General features: G+C 31.3%; 1 pseudogene; it reads right to left on the minus strand.

The window, feature by feature from the left end:
- Positions 1-813: 813 nt before the first annotated feature.
- Positions 814-4,959, minus strand: LOC127121660 (putative protein FAR1-RELATED SEQUENCE 10; annotated as a pseudogene).
- Between the last annotated feature and the right edge of the window lie 1,765 nt (positions 4,960-6,724).

A 6,724-nucleotide genomic window follows, 5' to 3' on the forward strand; every position in this document is an offset into this window, starting at 1 on the left:
ACTTATTATCACAACTCTCTCATAATAAATATTTAATTTTGTTAGGCAAACCCTAATCTTTAAATCTTTAAGAAAGTAATACTCCGTAATCTTATTAAATGCACAAACATTGTCAAAATACAATTTTTCATAAATAATATTTACATAAATCTTGATCATTTTTATTTATTTAAAAAAGAGTATTGATGATGATAGGCACCAAAGGTGGAAAAAAATGTGGATGAGGTGAATTGTTAGAGATAGCACTGATAACAAAAAGTGTGGATGGGGAGAAGTGTTGACACTTTAACATAAAAGAGTAGCAATGTGATGAATTCACCATATATATATATATATATATATATATATATATATATATATATATATATATATATATATATATATATATATTATTTTGAATTTAATTCTGAAATTTATTTTATAAAGCATTATATTGTTTATCTTTTAAACCTTTACTTCATTACTTTTCAGGTACTATGTCATTGCCATTTGACTACTTCCATCTTATGAAGAAAAAAAATAGAGAGATAAAGTTCTTCTCCCTCCCTGCTTATACAACACCAATACGTGTTTGCATGAATATTCACACCAGTATGGACATTTGGTATTACAAATCACTATTTACAACTTTTAAGCAAAAATAAACTCACATTAGAAACCAATTTTGAGCATTTTCTTTTAGCCAACTCATTATATATTTGTATATAAATGGCTCCAGCCTTTTGTGATCCTATCAAAGCATCATTAAAAAAAAAATATCAATAATAACATTCAATAAATCTAGACATTAATATAAAAAACAACAATTCAAACTTACTTGACAGAAGATTGAAAAGACAATACTTCAATAGTTTTCTTTTTGTTAGGACAATTTCGTGAGTCATGATCGGTTCCGCCACAATTCGGAACGTGACAACAATGAGACTTCTTTGCAACCTCGACCATTCCTTTTTGTCTTGATCCTTTTGGTTGACCTTTGGTTTTTGAAACAACGGGATTTTCAACTTCACAACTATCATTATTTCTAACATTAGGTTCCAAATCAATCAAATTATCTTGACTTGCATTCATGCCTTTTATCTAATGAATGACTTTCTCTAACTCTTTTGTAGCAACTTGTTTCCGCTCTTTTGTCTTTGAGGGTTCAACTTCCAAGCATTGAATTAGAGACTGAAACTCAACATAGGAAACATCGTTGTTGTTGATTATGTGACTATATTTTGAAATCAATGAGCTTTCTTTTCTCCAACGGAAAGGAAGATATTTTGATGGAAGACAAAAATATTTTTTTATAACTAGAACTCGAATAGCATGTATGCATAATATTTTAGAAAACTCAAAATATTTACAAGAACGAGAGATTGATTCTTCTTCATCTTTCCAAATTATTAGCCAACCTCCGTCAACTTTGGTATGATGTCGCGCAACATAATCATGCCTTGTTCGAGTTGCATCATATTTTTGTAGACAATTCAATTTCATGCTGGAGCAACTCAAATGCATGCGGTGTAAGCATAGATGCAACATGTTCCTCAATAGAAAAACTTGTTCTAATTTTAGGGTTATGATGCTTTTGACGCATTCTTGATTCTCCTCCTGCTTGATTTCTAATATTGAAAGCAACACCAACCAACCAAAACAAAATATATTAATTATTCCTTATTTTCAATATAAAAAAAAACAATATACTTTTAACGATGTACTCAAATAAGGTCATACTCGATTTACAAAAATCTAAGAATTTTTTTTTATATACGTTGATTGATTATGAACGTCTAATTATTGTCATTTTGGCGAAAAAATAGTCTTTCAAATAAGCTAGGGACTAATATTTACGATGGGAGTAGATTCGGTAAATATGTTTATCCATGCTTAGACCAAATTGTGCAAACATTGATTTCCATTATCGTTCAAAATCATTAGTACATCCTAAATGATAAACCCTATAAAACTCATTTTTTAATTCATTGTATCTCGAACCCAATGGAAAAGAAAACCAGCTTGATAACTTTGCAACAATGTGTCAGGTGCAAAATGCATGTTTAGTGTTTGACAACTCCATTGCAATGGCTTCTTTAAGTGCAAGATCTTGATCCATAAGAATTGTTTGTGGATATTTTCCTTTGACAAAAGATAAATAACACTCTAGAAATAGCAACATAAATATAAAATGCATCAATTAATTTTCAATATAACACAAGCAAATATAAAGTTACTTTAAAAACATAAAAAATAATACCTTTAAAGCCCATGCAAAAGAATGAATCTTCTCATCTCTCAATATAACACATCTATTTTTTTTTTAATTTCCATGATTATCAATTCCTACCCATATTCCAAGTGGCATATCATAATAGTTTATTCAATACGTGGTATAAAAAACAACCACATCTCCAAACGATTCATATGCTCGAATTGAATCACCAAATTGTTGGTGTAAGTCCTAGAGGTCAATACTTTTGGTACTTGTATCAAATTATTTATTAATAATAAAAGACTATTTCTTTATTATGTTTGTTTAATAAAGTCCCTATAATAGTCAGTTCGTTTAATGTATCAAATGTGACTTAATCATGGGACCCCATTAAACATAAGGACATTATTCTTAAAGTATCTGTAGTCGAGCTTTGTTGTGAAGTGGGATAACATTAAAGCATTAAGACTATTATGTATATAGACTGATGATCACATCTTATGGATCATGGATGAGGAGTTATCAAGTCTTAAACATATGTATGAATATTAAGAGTAATATTTATACTGAATTGACTCGCTATGAGAATACTATATAGAATGTAATGCAAAGTGTCATAAGTTATTCTCACGGTGATAGGGGTGTATACCACTCTTCGACCTAAAACCACTATGGACCCTAAATGTAAAGTCGAGTGCCTTATTGCTAATCAAACTTTGTCCGTAACTGGATGACCATAAAGATAGTTGATGGGTACTACACGAAGCATGTTGAGGGACATGAGTGACCTAGATGGAATTTGTCCATCCTGCGTAACATGATAAATGTTTAAGGATCCAATATTTAACTAGACAAGGATGACACGGTCCATGCCTTGTGTTCAATATACACATAAGGGTAAAAGGGTAATTGTACACACAAGTATTATCACAAAAGGATTTGTCATATCACATGACATTTTCGTATCTTGGATAGCAGTGATGTGTTGCTAGATACTGCTCACTGTTTATTATGATAAATACGTGATTTAATATAATTGTCAATGTCGCGAAAACCTATAGGGTCACACACAAAAGGATATATTAATGAGAGATATAGTAAATAAGGAACGCCGTAAGGTACGGTTCACTTAAGTGAATTATAGAACATCGTAAGGTACAATGCACTTAAGTATAATACGAAATATGGTAAGGTACCACACACTTAAGTGATTTTGGTATATCATAAGATATGGGCCACATACACTTAAGTGAGATTTTTAACTTACAACTCACATAAGTGGTTCTATAAATAGAACCTTTGTGCAGAAATATTTGTTCAGATGAAAATTTTATTTCTCTCTCTCTCTCTCTCTCTCTCTCTCTCTCTCTCTCTCTCAAAGCCTTCATTTGTAGCAGCTAACATTGAGATTGAAGGAATCCATTTGTGTGGACTGATTAGATGCGTTGTCACCATTCAATGTTCGTGATCACTCCTTAGATTTGCATCAAGGGATTCAATCGCCAAAAGAGGTAATGATTCTATCACTGATCATGCTTATTCGTAAGAATCACTAAAGGAGAAATTTTTAATTTCCGATGTGTTTTGGATCGCCATTCTCCTTCACAAACTCCCAAATAATATGCCCCGATTTGTTACTTTCATCCACCGTAAAATCATATTTGAAGTCTCATTTATATCTTTGAGACTTTTGCATAATTTGAAAACATTTGAAACATCATTTTCTTGACCAATACCATTGTGTGATTGAATAAATTTTTTGATATCTTTTTATAAAAAAGGTACGTTTCATGTATCTATTCCTTTCTATAACTCAAGCACCCTCACTGTAAGACTCGCAAAGCAACCAACTTTTGATAACAATTGTCTAAGATTTTGATCAATAATTGATATGTTACGATTAGTAGGAAGAAGGTGGACCTCCTTATCATGTAATAACTCATGGTTATGATTATTATTGAAATATATTACCACTTATTTCTCCTCAGAGCCAACTGCTCTTTTAGCAACAAAAATCTTTTCATTGTAACTGCATCTTGAAGATTTTCGTTTCCTTTGAGTTTCCATTTCACTAACTTTGTGTTGTCTAACAATACCAACTTGATGACAAACAAATTATCTTTTATAAATTCCAAATGGATTATATTCAGACTCATTTTTATAAGTTTTATAAATATGATCACGTCGAATCGAAAATCCATTTTTTTCATGCAAATATAAAGTAAAAGTCATAAGCATCGTCATCACTATTAAATTTGTGCCCCTCAAAAGGAACCCATTCATCAATGGTATTATCTTTAGGAATGAGTTCTTGTTATGGCTCCTTAAAGGTACAAGAATTTACATATTCATCATCTTCACATATAGAACTGTAATCTTTAAGAAACTCCAAGGGCCAATCTCCAATATCATTTCTTACTTCAAATGTCATATGAATCCTCTATTTAAATCTGAATATTCATATTTATAAATAAAAAATACCAACTATAACTAAAAGATAAATTTTTAATGAGTTTAAAATTAAAATGTACACAGATAGACTTCCAATCAAACTTTTGTAAAAGAGTTAGATCCATAATCTCTCTGATTTCACGCTTGCTTAACTTGCTGCCACATTTCATCGGGGTGCCAACCTGATTGACGTCATCCATCTTGAACTTCTTAAGGACATCTTTGGTGTAACCTTCTTGTGTGATAAAAATTTCTTTGTCCTCTTGCTTTACTTCTATGCTGAGATAATATACCATGAGCCCCATATCTGCCATCTTAAATTCATTTGACATGTCTTTTTTGAACTCTTCAATCATGCTTGGATTGGTCCATGTGAGATCAAGTCATCTACATACAAGCACACAATCAAAATATCTTTAATTTACACTTTGATATAAAGTTCATGCTCATATGGACACTTGATTAAGTTCTTGTCTTGAAAGTACTTATCAATTCGAACGCTCCAAGTTCACCGTTCTTGCTTGATACCGTACAATGCCTTCTTTAACTTCAACACTTTTTCTTCTTTCCCCTTTACTTTATATACAACATCCTTATATGAAAAAAAGTGCCGAAAGAAGATTATTAAAGTAAACTTCTCTACCCAAATAACCACTAGAATACTTTTCCGATCTAGAGTCATCAAATACATGTATAACCACTAGAATTGATTGATTAATGACTAGGTGGTAAGAATCTGAACTAAAAGAGGTTTCTGCCATAACTAAAGGAGAGTGATCACCACTCCCAAAATTATTAGGCAAACTTATGAGATGATCATTTACATTGACCATGGTAAAGAAAATACTGAAGTCATGAAACAAAATTCGGGTAAGAAGGGTACATAACAGGAATACAGTTTGATGAAAAAGGTGAAAGTTAAGTGAGAAAGAGAAACTTTGTTTGAGGAAAAGCAAACACTCTCAGAGATACTCTTAAGGCGAGGAAGAAAGTACACTCAAAAGTTCTCCCAAAAGCCTATATGCCTTTATATATAACGGAAGGAAGGCGAGCAACGAACAAACTCAATAGAAATAAGAAGTTAGAAATCAACAGTCATATTTCATCTAGGAATTGCACACGAACTTAAGTGCACTCGATTGCCCTAGGGGGAAGGGCCATGCCCTAACTTGTTAACCTAAAGCGACGTGTCTGAAAAAATCAACAAAACTTTCGATGATGAGAGAATATTTAATGCGTTTGTTCCCTATTACTTTTGTAACTATACCATGACTTTCATACTTCTCTATATGGTTAAACGTGGTCTCTAGATGTCAGTTGCGACTTGGAAAAACTTCCCAACTAGTACACACCCAACAAGCATTGGGAGAAACTGTTATGGACCGACCAAAGACCTAATGCACGGGCCCAATCATGTGTAGCCCAATCAAGATGATCCAACATATATGGTCAACACACATGAGACTCAATGAACACTTTTATGATCTATACTTTTTACTATACTCATCTTAGACTATGTAACTAACTTGAGCGTTTGAATTATAATCTTGTAGGTCCACCATGCGTCACCGCACTAAAGATCAACATCACCGATTTCAAAGTCCTACGTCATCAATCAACATCAATTATGATTCCGAAACGAAACAAATTGATTAAAAAAATATTGATGGTCTTTTGTTATCATTTTTTTTCGAGAAAACAAATCAATTCTTATAAAAATAATCACTTTAATAATTTATACTAGGCTTGTCAAAACTATTTGTTTTTATTAGAAAAGTAATTGATTTTAAAAAAAATAATTAAATTTTGATATAATAAAAAATAGATTATATATTTTTAAATTTCTAAAATTATATTCTAAATTATTAAAATGAAAAAACTTTTTATAATCTATAATAATATAAGATACTTTTCTCTTCTTTCTCTATAGACTACGAGTCTACGACTGTTAATGCCACTAGGATAATCAAGATGACCTTCTTAAATACATATTACTCTTTAACCTAAGCAAATAACTTTTTTTTAGTTAGACATGATTTGAGGTATTTTGATTTTCAACCTAAACCTAAATTAACCACG

This window comes from Lathyrus oleraceus, chromosome 2 (genome assembly GCF_024323335.1).
Source record: "Lathyrus oleraceus cultivar Zhongwan6 chromosome 2, CAAS_Psat_ZW6_1.0, whole genome shotgun sequence".
Taxonomy (NCBI): domain Eukaryota; kingdom Viridiplantae; phylum Streptophyta; class Magnoliopsida; order Fabales; family Fabaceae; genus Lathyrus; species Lathyrus oleraceus.